Source organism: Lytechinus pictus, chromosome 13 (assembly GCF_037042905.1).
Source record: "Lytechinus pictus isolate F3 Inbred chromosome 13, Lp3.0, whole genome shotgun sequence".
Lineage (NCBI taxonomy): Eukaryota > Metazoa > Echinodermata > Echinoidea > Temnopleuroida > Toxopneustidae > Lytechinus > Lytechinus pictus.
The window spans coordinates 20,552,697-20,567,070 of NC_087257.1; positions in this window are offsets into that span (position 1 = coordinate 20,552,697).

Here is a 14,374-nt window from a genome sequence, read left to right on the forward strand (position 1 = left end):
GTCTGTACGGTATTTTGTTTTCTTAATTTTTAGTATAATTGTGTTATTTCAATTTATTTCATTAAGTATCTTGGGTTGGCGTTTATAAGGCTCGTCCTTTTTTGCCAAGTCTGCCCTCACTCATGTTAACTGGATTTTATTGTATATTCGTGTCATCTATCTTATCTGTTTATATGTTTGTACTTTGTTGATTTCTTTTTATGAGTGAAAAATAAATACGAATTGAATTGAATTGAATTGAATTGAATTAACTTATTGAAAAGCTGCAGGCTAAATGGATCCTGTTACATGGATCGTGTAAAAGAGAAAAGGTTTGTAAGATATTTACATACTAGGTGGTTTCAAACCGCCTCGATCACAAGAATCCCCGTTAAATTACAAGAACATTTTTAGGCTAAAAAATACCCATTAATTATTCCTGCATTCAGACCGCCCCGAAACATACACTTCGGGATAAATTCCTGAAGTTAGGAGCATGCGCAGTATGGTCTAATAAGCAGGCAAGGCGCGAGATTCAAAACTACTAGCCCAGCAGCCACCCACGGCGCCGCACCCAACGACACGCTGGGCTAAAAGTTCCCGTAATTTGCTTTCACATCGCCAAAATACCTGCGACCTTGGAAAAATCCCCGCGAAAGTTCTCGTAATTTCGCCAAGTACCTACTATTTAGCGGGTATTTTCTTTCGGGGAAATTACGCGTAGTTTGCTTTCACATTACCAAAATACCTGGTATTTTCTGATCGGGGTAAATTTCCCGATCAGAGAATACCTGGAACTGACGAACTTCGAGGCGGTCTGAAACCACCTACTGTCGGCCTATTACTCTGAATGAATATACCAGAGTTGCCAATTCCAGGATTTTTATTAAGGGAAAATGACCCTGGGTGAGATTTTTCAAGTTGAAGTAGGATTTCTGAAACTTGTGTGACTGTGTTTTTTTTATAATGTTTTTTTTTAATTTGAAACAAAATAGTATTCTAGGCTTGAAAATGTGCATAATGGGAATAGCGCAGAATAAGTAATAAATAACGTAAAGGATTTTTTTTTCTTTCAAAATTGTGGTTGGCAGCTTTGTTGTATGGTATTACATGGAAAAAGAGAAATATTTTCACTTTCACTTCAATATATATAATACTTTCCATTCCTTCACTCAGCGTCTTGAACGACATGACAAATAGTTTCAGATTTCCAGGATTCTCATTGGAATAGTATTTCAGGATAGTATTCATGTTTTTTTTCAAGTACATATTAAAATACTTTCCCTTTTAAAAGGTACATAATTATTCAATAAAGTAATAAAATGAAGAGCTGAAATGGGGTTGGAATGGGGGGGGGGGGAGGGATATGGGTGTCATTCGCTTGTGAGATGAAGTCTAAGTGTTGGCAGCTGAAAACAAGTTGCCAGAAATTTACATTCGTTTGTTGTTTTTTTTTACAGTAAAATTGTGTTGCACAAATTTCGACCATAATTTGTGAGCTACTCAGGAAACAAAAACTTAGGTTTTTTAATGGGATTTTCACTTTAAAAATTGGCCAAACGTGAACATTGCATAAAAATAAGCATGCTTATTTTCATAATCATGATTATATTTGGGTTAAATATGCTGTAATTCGTTATTATATGAATAGACCTGCTCTTTGCCAGAAAATATGCTCTCATTATACAGTATGATTTGAATATATATTCCTATTTACCAAATTAATAAACCCCTTCAGTTGTGATTACTGGGAATGACTAGTGATAAATTCATTCAATATGCCTGACCTATCAACATAGCTATTAATTAAACTGATTTGGGACAGTGGGTGACAGTAGCTGAAGATTAAGTAGCCGAGATTTCAAATTGCCTTATCAAGTAAATAGATTTTGTGCCGTATACACAATCAATGGAGTATCTATGGAAATAATGCAATTCATCATAATTTGGAGTGCCCTTTAGTGTAATCTTTTCATCTTGGCATATTGACTAAAGGCCTATTACTCTTCATTGAGAGCATATTAGTTTTTGTTTTGGTATCTGTTTCTCCCCCCCCCCCCCCATTTGTCTCTGTCTGCTTCCTCTGGTGTCTTTTTCTCTGTTTGTTCTTTCGTTCGTTTGTTCAATCAATCGTTCATTCATGCATTCATTCATTCATTTATTCAATCATTCACGTAAAAGATAAAACCAACTCTCCCCACATGTGTCTGTGTGTGTGTCTGTCTTCATTTATCTCTCGCTCTCTTTCTCTTGCTCACCCCCTAAATATTTTTCTTTGGCTGTGTTTTCAACTTTTCATCATACATGAAATTTCATACGAAATAGGGGGGGGGGGTACAAACCTCTTCCTTTCTCTTTTCTAAACTTCCCCTCTCTTCACACATGTCTCTCTGTTCTTTTTATTCTTTTGATTTTCTATCAACATCCACCTTTTTTAAAATTATCCTTCTCTTTATTCTTCTCTCCAAATTTACAATTCAACCCCACATTTGGTATTTTGCTGCCCCTTTTTCTGCCCCCTTCATCTCCCCTACCTCTCTATTACTCCTTCTCTCTGTGTTCTTTATCGTTTTTCTCCATGATTTCCAGGGAATAATATTGCTTCTTGAAGCATTTCTGGTTGTAAGATAAATGTCATATGTTAAAATAAAAGAAAAAAGATGCTACAGAAGGGAAGTTTGTTTAGCAGTAAATAAAAAAATATGGCCCAAATTGCGATGTGAAACCAGGAAAATTATTCCCTGATCTCACTTCCCTCTCCCTTGATACCCCTCCCCCTCCATAATCTCCCCTCCGTCTCCACCCCACCCCGCCCCTACCTGATCCCCTCTCCGTTCCTCTTCTACCCCTTAAGTATTATTTTTCAATTTAGATGCCCTGAAGTAATTAATGTGGGCCAGGAAGATAATTAACCTGCTCAAGAAATATCCCAGTCCGTTTTGGGAAGATGAAATTAGATCGGCTGCATTCACACTTCGTATTTTAAACGAAGAAGAAGGATGGTATCTGTTATTTTTTAAAACATATTTCTCTCTTTCTACAAGAAGGCATATAGTCCTATCATAATTTTGCTCTCAGTCAGAAAAACAATGGACGAAGAATATACTTTTGACCTTTTAGCCAAGCATTTGACACCAAATGCTGCAAATCAATAGATTTCTCATGCAATCCGGCAGACACTAGGCTACACACTATTATTTCTTTAGAAAAGTTGGGTTTCAAGTATTTTCTTCAACCATAATATAATCAGTGTGTATATTGCATATATGGTCATGTCTCCACTACTACTACCACACTGCATCTTGAGAAGTCTAATCATGATTCTTAAATGAAACAGAAATCACTCATATTAGACATTTTTGTGGAGATAATAGACATATCTTCCATTTTAATTCTAACATGTCATGCAGTCAGTGCAATGCATGCTGTGTGTGCTGTATCTCGGTTTTTCTTTTTCACATCACACGTTTTGTCTTTCACCTTCCATCAATACTAATAAAGGAAACCAAAACCCAAGAAGAGAAGCAATTTTATTGGAAAGAGTAAAATGAGAGGAACAAATGAAAAAATAAGCAAGTTATGGACGTTTAAGAATTATTTTTTTACTTTCTATGGGGATCCTCAAATTGGCAAATGTGCTTCAAAATGGCTGATTTGTGGACAACTCTCCATTTGTTTTGTACACAAATTTTCAGATTTTCCTCATTATCTTTCAAATTGTATCTTGCCTCCTTCTGAGCACAACATATGTCATGGGAAAATATAATTCACATCACATATTACAAGGTCAGGAGGAGATAACGTGGAATATGTAAAATAAAGGGGATAATCTTTGGGGTTTTGGTTTCCTTTAACCGGTTGTTCAAACATGTTAAGACGGGCTCACCTGCGCACTTGGGCAGTCCCCAGTGCCTTGATGCCGGCAAGTGGAAACTGGCTCCTCAAGGTGTGTAATTGGAGCTCCTTGCCGACTGAGTAGCAATTGCATGGACAGTTAACTCAATTTCAGCCGCGGCATAAAGTGGGTAAATTGGATCACTTTGTGCCTGACTGAAGGGATGCGTTCTAAATCGCATCCGATGTGGCGGTGAAATGCTTTCCTCCTAGTTGTTTCCAGGAGTGGAGTCTGACATGTACAGGGTGTATTTTTAAAGGTCTGAATGGTATTTGCTGAAGACTACATGTACCGGTACTGCATTGGTACGAAGTATGGACTAAGAGTCGATACTTGAGAAGTGCATGGTAAAATGTACAGTGCCACATTTGATTACATAGTTTTTAAACATATTGTGATAAGAATATATGAGAATGATTTTCAGCAGAAAATCAAAATGTTTTTATAGATTTGATTCCCACGTTGTTACTGTATTTGATAGTGCATTTGCCTTGTTCAGTACAGATGTGGTGGAACACCAGGGAAAGCATTTTATGAATTAATTAGTCACTAACTAGTTGTTATAAGCTACTGAGATCCTTACCATTGATTGGCTCAGAGGGAATTTGTCAGTTAGAAATCACTGGCAAGATGCTTTATGAAATGCTCTCCTGGCTTGGACAATGGTTGATTCAGTTCACAGGGATGATGCAAATAACTTATATTGAATGGGAACGTTACAGATATTAAGGACCCAGGCATGATTCGTACAAGAATGCGGAGATTATCCAGTGTATAGTGGGCCACTCGAATGATCATACCCCCAGTAATTATGAGGACTGACCAGGGGGTGCTCCTAAAAGGTATTATTGTGACTGAAATTAAAAATCACACTTTTGTGTGTGGGACAATATAAGACATCACCACCTTGGTCAGATCATCATCATGGGATGTGCTCTATCGCATATCATTTGTACATTGACACTTAAGCATATAAAGTCAGACAGTAACTCTTTGGAAACTCTCATGGAAGTTTTGGTAGTTTTATCACTACATATAAATGTATTAGAAACAGACAAGTGAAGTAATGGTTCAGAACTTTGTTAAAGGTGTTGTCTGGCAGTTCAGTGATATATATGTGTTGGAAACCACTTTGTCAAAATGTTATTATCCTATTTGGTATTTATAATCTTCATAACCAGGTTCCTCCTCAGATAGGACTTGCAGCTGTCAGTTATTTGATTGCTAACTTACAAATATCTATGTTTTTATAGCAGTCAATTAAAATCACCCAACCACCAAGCAAAAATATTTTTGGAAATTAAAAAATAATGAATAGCAGAGTTTAGAATAAAGTGCCAATTCGTATTCAGCATGGACAAGTTTTTGAGTGTTGAATACTGTATCACCCCACTTGTGGTCGCTCGAAGGCCATTTCTTTTGAAACATTCATTGATTTCTAGCCCATACGGAGCCGAAAATATGAAGTTTGAAGTGCCTCCCACCTCAATCGATCCACCTGACATTTCTATCTCCCATCTCATAATGGTTATCACGTATCCTTTTAAAAGATTATCAATTCTGCATATGGGAATAACATGAGACAGAATAAGTTCTCTCATTTCCTCGGGGTATGGTCTCTCTTTTTGACGCACCAGAACGGTGGCATTGCCCCCCCCCCCCATGAGGAGACAATTAATTTTAATTGCCACTTTAATAGAGCATAATACCATTTTATCTAATTCCAGAGAAGATACAGGGTATGCCCATTTTGTCTCCATACTTTTTTTTTTTTTTTTTTTTTTTTTGCTGCTTCTTTTTATTCAAAATCATCTTTTTGTTTTGAACCGAAAGATAATTTGGGTTGCTATTTTGCTGGTCACATTTTTTATATTTCTGGGGCGACAGCTATATTCATTTCTTTTTTAAATTTTTTGGGGGGGCCAATAAAGCCAAGTTGATTGAAAAAAACAAAACAAATAATCTTGTCAACCCATAGTTTTGGAAGGTGATTTGGAAATTTGACCAAGTGGCAGTTGGCCAAATGGCTGTAAACCAGTTGGTAGGGTGTGTTCATATCTTCAGTAGAAAGCTCAAGACAAGTACAGTAGGGGAGTGTCTCATGAAACTCCTTTGTAGGAATTTTCACTGAGAAATGCCTTCTTAGCCAATCATATGCAAGTATTTCAGTAGCTTGTAACAGTCCCCTATAGGAGCATCACTGACAATTCCTTTCAATTTTTCATACTGTATTATAAATTTTCCTAAATATGCCTCATGAAGTTGAGGTTTCTTTTTTTTTAATTAGTGTTTATTTATCTCTTTCATATATTTCCATTTATTTTTCTTTTAAATTGTGACCCAATCCCCCCGCGAATAAATTATTTTCGTTTTATGAGATAAGCAGAAGCATCAAAATTCGATAAAAGTGTGTGTGGGGGGCCAGAGGGGCAATATTTGTAATTTTTCCAACTTTCTAAACAATATTAAAATCTTGCTCGTGGCACATATCTTTCCTTGTGTTTAATACATGCACAGTCTGTCTGTTTTCATCAATTGACATGGTGTCCCTCTGCACACAACATTCCAGGAAATTAGTGAAAAACTATAACTTTCCTATCGAGTTGGCTTTTAGTGGATATCATAAATGAAATGAAAAGATGACAACCTGACAAGAAACCATCAGGATAATATATCAAGGAAATCAGTGCAAATCCTCTCTAAGTCTATCCTCCCACCATGGGATTAACATCAGGCTTCAATCCTGGAATATTCGCTCCTCTGGAGACAAGATGAAAAAGCAACATGAATCACCACTGGGCTCTGCCCCCCCCCCCCCCCCCCCGAGACAATGGACATGGCATCCACACTGCCATAACACCTCGCTGGTTTTTCTCATTACCACCATGCCGCATGCAGCCGAGCAAGAAACGAGCTTGAAGCAGCTCATTAACGATCCCTGATTGCTACGGGCCGCGGATGTGACGGATATAACAGGAATGGGGCTAAACAAATTGTGGACACTCTCTGTCTGTATTCATTCGTCCATGTGTGAACCCCTTTTTATTTGCCCGGCAGAAGGGCATGAATACAAATTTGTTGCAATGAAACAATATATTGGAATGATTAAGCAAGGTGTTGGCCATTGCTGTGTCCATTTATTTGCCAGCACATGAACTTTTTATTTACCCGGCAGAAGGGCATGAATACAAATTTCTTGCAATGAAACAATATTATATTGGAATGATTAAGCAAGGTGTTGGCCATTGCTGTGTCCATTAATTTGCCAGCACATGAACTTTATATTTACCAAGCAGAAGGGCATGAATACAAATTTCTTGCAATGAAAAAATATTATTTTGGAATATCTTAGCAAGGTGTTGGCCTCTGCTGTGTCCATTAAGTTGTCAGCACATGAACTTTTTATCTGCCAAGCAGAAGGGGGTGAATACAAATTTGTCCTAATGAAACAAAATCTTTGAATAGCTAACAAGGTGTCGGCACATGCTACATGTATCTCCATTATTTTGACCACACATGAACTTGTTATTTGCCACGCAGAAAGGAGTGAATACAAAATTTGATGCCAGCGAAAGACAAAGATCACTCTGGAAGGGCTTTTAAGAGAGGTTGATACACCGTCTGATAACATGCTAGACAAAACAGAAGATGTACAAGTTTGTTCTATTTGAAAAAAAATAGGCAAAGAAGTCTTGTGAAACAGGCAGGTAGAAGACATTTTGATGCTTAATGGCGCAGTCAAATTACCCCTACGGCGGCCGTACAGTGTACGCCGAGTCGAAAACAGTTATTTTGTAACATTTTTTTTACCAGCTACATATAGGTGGTTTGAATGAAAATGAATAAAGCGGCTGTTTTCGACTTGCCGTACCGCCTCCATAGGGGAAATGTGACTGCAGTATTACCAATTATGTTGAAGCATCACAATTTATTTTCTTACGTTAGGAATTATCCAATGATCTCTAGAGCTGATTAAAAATTGCCGTGTAGTGCAGTTCTTTATTAATGCACTTGTTGAAGGTACTGATATTATGATGGTAAATACATGTATGCCCTTGATATCATTGATGGGCTGTAGACTGGACTTTGTGGCAAATTTAAAAGTAGTCCTGGGTTTCTAGTTTTTGAGACAGATCTTCTCTCATCAAATTAAATGCTATGGTTTCAGAAGCATATAAATGCAAGTTTGTATGAAGACTTTTGCTGGAGATCTCTATTTTCATATTTTCCTCAGATAAGCATCTGACTATGCATTTATTTAATATGGAATCATTTCCAGCTAAAGTACCTGCAAACAACTTTCTCTTGCACTTGGCCTTCATTTATTGGGAGCTTACATAAAGTCTGTCCGAGCACCTCCAACCCTCTTCTTCCCTCACCTATTTCCGGATTGTCATGTTTTATTCTTCCCACAAAGCATTCAGAGTTCTGTATCGTGTATACAGCTCTGATAAAGTGATATCTATGCACACAAACTGTATTCATAATATCAAACAAATGGAGTCATTTTGTCAAAAGAGATTCATCTTTTTGTAGAAGAAGAGTTTTGTTGATGTACAATGTACATGTTGATAAAGGTCTTGAATTATTTAATGTATTCCCTAGATATACAGTTAAATTTTAAACAATGCTGTTCACTATATGAACCTTACAAATAGTTGTTAATAACATTTTAAACAACCATGCTTGATTTTTTAGTATTAAATATAAATAAATTAAACTTTGTTATTAAAGATTTTAAAAACTTGTGTAAACTTTTTTATATACATGAAGTAAATTTGTAATGCAGGCGAGTCTGCCAGAGGTGCTCCACTTGTATTTTGATATTGTGTACATGTGTACATGACTTCACTTTCTCTTTCGGCAATCATCTATGCCCCTTTCTTCGGGTTGCCCCTATCCTAACCCCATCAATGGATGAAAGGTCTTCTGCCCTCAGGAAAACATTCAAACTATTGTGATAGATTTCGCTCTGTGGGGAAAAGATTCATTTCTGCTTTGATATCCTCCAGGCCATATGATCCATGTCTGCCTGTCAATATTTGATTTCTATTTATTTTTAATGTTTTGGTTTGGCATCCTGTTTTGGACTTTTTCTTTTTTTTGACATAATAATTTCAATTCTTTCTTTTCTTAAATCCTCTTTTAAAAGTCCTCCATAAAATCAGAAGAGCATGTTGAACATCTTCATACTTGTAAAATTCAATTTTAGAGGTCAAGTTAGAAATATTTAATCGGCAATCAACATTCACCCTGTAATGGAACCAATGTGGAAACAATTGACATTCTTCCTTCCAATAATGTGGCCAATTTTTGTGGGCAGTACCTCCAATATAATAGAACATTCAACCCATTATCATTTTATTGTTTCCAATATCTGCATCAGTGATTGTTTGTTATGTAATCAGTATGTCCTCATTACTTCCTGTTCTTCCCTGCTCTTTTTAAAAATAATTCCAAAACAATTCTTTTTCAGCTGTAAAAGGAGAAGACAACCCTAAGAGTGACTTTAAGAACGACTGGTGAACCTTTCTTATGAGCTAAAATAATCGCCAATAAACATTTAATGGTGAATATCATTTACCATAAGAAAGGTTAACCAGTCGTTCTTAAAGTCGCTCTTAACTAGAAAATTGCATTTTGTAGAAATGTTATGACATAAATGTATGGGGGAACTGCATGCATGTGACATCACCAAATCAAAACTTTTTATATCAATAGCTCTTCAGTGGAATTAGTTATACCTTCATGCCTTTATCTCATTTTTATATTCTTTACTATTAGAACCCTTTAATGGCAGGTCACTGGCTGATCCAGGGGGGGGGCACAGCCAGCTCCTGCCCCCCCCCCCCCCCCCTTTGAGAAGCAAAATTAAAATTTGTAATGTGAAAATGCCGTCAAAACAGAAGTGTGCCCCCCCCCCCCCCTTTTTAAAGTGAAGAACTTTTTTTTTTTGCTTGTCAATTTTTTTTTCGACGGAAATAATCCATAATTTTTTGTTGAAAACCTTTCCTTTTTTTCTTAAATTTTTTGCTTGTCAAATTTTTCCTCAGAAAAATGTGCCCCCCCTTTTGGAAAATCCTGGATCCGCACCTGTGACGGTGAATTTCCCCTTTAATATCGAGTCTAAATGTTCTCCACCTGCTTGCTTCCTGTATAGAGTTCCGTAAAAATACATACTAAAATCTATTTCATGGACTTAAAGGTAAATACTAGTAGTGGTAATGATCTAAAAATGAGTTTGATCAGAATTCAATGAAATTACCACTAAAGTATTTGTATGTATATATATAAAAAAGATGTGCCAAAAGGCTCTGGATGAAATTCCATCAAATGTTGGGTATTTTTCAAAGCAAAATTAATACGTTGTCCCTCATATGCTTTTCTGTGTTATTGATCATCAGAATTATCAATTTCGAGCTAAGATTTCATGATTTTACAAAGATAATGTACCAGATCTAGATGTATGATAATATTTTGACAACTAACCTTGATTTATTAAAAAGACTCTCATGAAATAATTGTTTGCTGCAACTACTGTCTTTTACCTTTAACATCAATCTAGACAGGCAGTGAATAGTGGCCTGCAGAACATTGGATTTTATGTATTGGAATTAAAAGCTTTTTTATTTAAATCTTTTGAGATTTCATGAATCGAAATGAATTGAGAATTCATCTGGTCAGTATTCACAGTTTGCTGGGATCTCTTTTGAATTCATGAAATTTGGAGAGTACAGTAAAAAAAAATAACCTTGGTTGAGAATGCATGTATGATTTTCCACCAAATTTCTGGAAAGTGAAATTAGCCCAACTAAATTCTGTCTTATGGTGTAAGCTAGATCCCATATAAACTAGATCCCTGGCAAGCTTTTTCAGCTTTTCATACACTTATCAAATGAACAGAAGTCCTTCTGATATGTGGTGTAAGTGTGTGGACCTTTACCTTTGACCAAAGAGGTTGAAAAAAATTTACTTATAAAAGACCAGTAATGATACTTTGGCAAGGCTCGACATTAGCGGTGGCCCAGGGCCACCAGAAATTCACCTCAGGCAACCATTATTGAAAAAATGTTAAGTTTTGGTGGCCCGAATCGGGCAACCAATAATTTTCAAAGTAGCGCAATTTTTCTCCCGATTTTGCACGCATTTATCAACTTTCTACAGTTCAAATTGCAAGCCAATTCGTCATGCGCCCTTTTTGTTAATCTACACACACACACAAAGATTGCATAGACATGACAGTATGTAGGCCTACCGCTATAGCATATACAGTAATTATTATCCAGCCGGCCGTCTGGCGTGAGCTTTGCATGCATGAAACCACTGCAGCTAGCTGTGCGCTAGCAGACTATTCAGACTTAGGGAGCTGCGATACGAAATGTTGCTGCTAAGAAATCATCCACATAACTTTGAAAATCTACGTCAAAGTCACATTTTGCACCAATGAAATGCCCTTCTACAGTCCATATTACTAAAATCTGGTGTAACCTGTTTATTTGCATGCATTAAAAAGAAGAATTATGACCTCTCTTTCGACTCAAAAAGACCGATTTCCAAATGAATTAATACACATAAAACACATAGGTGAGTATATCAGTCCCACGTGTGCATTTGTATGCATGTTGATACTTGGTTTCTTTCGAAGCTGTGTCTTTTCTAGCCAAAAATAACAGACAGTTTCTTTCTTTCATGTTTATAAATGACTTCTTGAACCACTCTTGAGGAAGTAAATACTTTGGGAAGGCATTTCATTGATATGAAATGTGAATTTTTCCAGCATTTTGGCAAATATAGGGAAGGACTTTTCTCACTGTTTTTTTCAGATATGAATTTTGCCGTTTTCTTTTTTTTTTCTTTCACTTTTTTAAAGTGGTTAAACCATTTATACCCCTTCCCATTGAATATGCCTGATTAAAGAATATATTTCTACTGAAAAATAATAGTAATAATAATAATAATTTTCCCCATTTTTATTAATTTTGTTTTATTCATTTTTCTTTCATTTTCTTTTGTTTTTGTTTTTCTCTAAATATTTTCATTTCTTTTTTCCCCTGTTCTTTGTTTTTTCTGTCTCCATTTCTTTTCTTTTCTTTTGTTTTATTTCATTATTTATTTTATTATTTTTGTTTTCTTTTTTTAATATACTATTCTAAAAATTATTATTTTTTGTTTCCCCCTTTTATGCATTGATCTAATTTTGCAGCATATTTTTCTGTGATTTTTCTCCTGCTATAATATACTGGAAAAGAGACAATGAATTGGATTTGGGGCCTGCATAATCTACATGTAGGTTTTAAGATTTTAAAAAGAAGGGAAAAATCATTGTTTTGTACATCTATCTGAGTTTGCTATGCACTATTAACTTTACTATTATGAGTGTGTGTCTATACGGAGATTTACTAAAAAGTCCATACAACCTGGGAACAATACAATTCTTTTATTCTCTTTCAATCATTTCATATTTACAATGATAGAACAATTTATATATTACCACAAATCAATTAGCAAAGTAAAATAACAGCAAACAAGATTTACATACAAGATGTACAAAGTGAAAGTAACTTAGTGATAGTGGCTGCAGAATTAATATTTCAGAAGTTTGTTTTATTCAATATTAATTAATTTTTTTTCTTTATATTTTTCGGGCCACCAAACTTTAATATCGGGCCAAAAAAAATTATTTGAAGGTTTTGGTGGCCCGAATGGGCCACCACCAATTTCCCCTTTATTTTTTATATGAATCATATATAGGCTCATTAATTAATGTCAATCAGATAAAGAGCTGATAATGTATAAGGCAGGGATTCTACTTTTCTGATAAAATTAAGAATTACCACTTTCTAACATATTTTGTATCCTTGAAAAAATGGGTTTTTTTACGATTCAGAAAGCATTTTTTGTAGTGAAAAATTGCCCATCCAGATGATATTCCCACTCAGGAAGGTACAATGAGATGTATTTAACTGAAATTCTTTTAAAATGAGCTGCATGACAGATTCTCTCAATCCAAGATGAGGGTCGTGTGCAGCCCCCCTCTTCTGCCCCTCCACTCGTTCCTTGTTGAGCCGACTGGAGTGGATGCTCCGAGGGGAGTTTTTAGAATTATTGACGGAAGCAAAACAAGGTCCTTCTCTCGTCCTCGTGTGTGTTTGTCTGTTTCCTTTTCCTCCTTGGAAGAACGCATTTCTCAGCCGCCCCCTCGGGGTTCGATGGAAAGTGAGAAGATGCAGATTGGCCGGGTGGGTTAGTGGACGTGGGTGCTGTGAGGGACATCGGAGATGAAAGTTAGCACGGTCGACATTGCTGCTTGCATTTTTTTCCTTTCGACATTCGTCATTTTGAAAAATTGGATATTAATTGATTCTTGCCTTTGCTTGTGAATTTTTTATACTTTAAAATCCTACCCCATACAGACTCAAATATGAAACAAATTGAAAGTGGTGCTTGTTTCATCTAGCCATGTCCATTAGCAACAAGCTGTATTATGGAATTGTCATTTGTCTTTAAATCCTATAAATATTTAATAGTGCTTCCTATATATACTGACCTTGTTTAAAGGACAAGTCCACCCCCAACAAAAAGTTGATTTGAATGAAAAGAAAAAATCCAACAAGCCTAACACTGAAAATTTCATCAAAATCGGATGTCAAATAAGAAAGTTATGACATTTTAAAGTTTTGCTTAATTTTACAAAACAGTCCTTAAGCACATCCTGGTGGGTATGCAAATGAGGAGACCGATGATGTCATCCACTCACTATTTCTTTTTTATTTTATTATATGAAATAAAGAATATTCTATTTTTCTCCTGAACATTTCAAATGCTCAGCTATTTCCCGGGTGTGTAGAACTCTTCTAAAGGTACACGTATGTCATTCCTTTAATTCTTGTTAATTTCCTCAGTGATATGTAGTTTTTGTTAAGTATCATAAAATTGAAAAAAAAATTAGTACACACACACACAAATTCCAAGTTATTCCTTTGTTACTAGGTATAAATTGTAGATAATGACATTACTACAAAAGAAGTTAATTCAAGTTCAGTTAATACTGCTATTGAGGAGAAAAGAAGAATTTAACCAGGAATACTTCTAATGCAAAAGGAATACAGACTGAGTACACATTTTTTGTGGTTTTTAATGCCTTATTTATTCTTTTAAATTCAATTTTGCCAAGTCAAGTGTGGAAGAAGGCGCAGTGATGTTTGCAGTATACCCAGCTTTTTGTGTCCCCGTTCCCATGACAACTTGCATTCGCATCACAAAATAACTGCTTGCCTGGTTGCGGGTAGGTCGACATCTACCTTAGATTATGTAAAGCCGTATCATGATGCTTGTACTGAGATGAAATTGCACCATGGTTCGTATTGTTCATGATTGCACATATGCCTTGACAATTGAATTTATGAGGAATGTATGAGCTAGTGCTTTGGTTGGAATCCCAGCGTACAAATCCCTGGGAGTTCATGAATATCTTATAAAACACCGAGCGACAAAGATGAT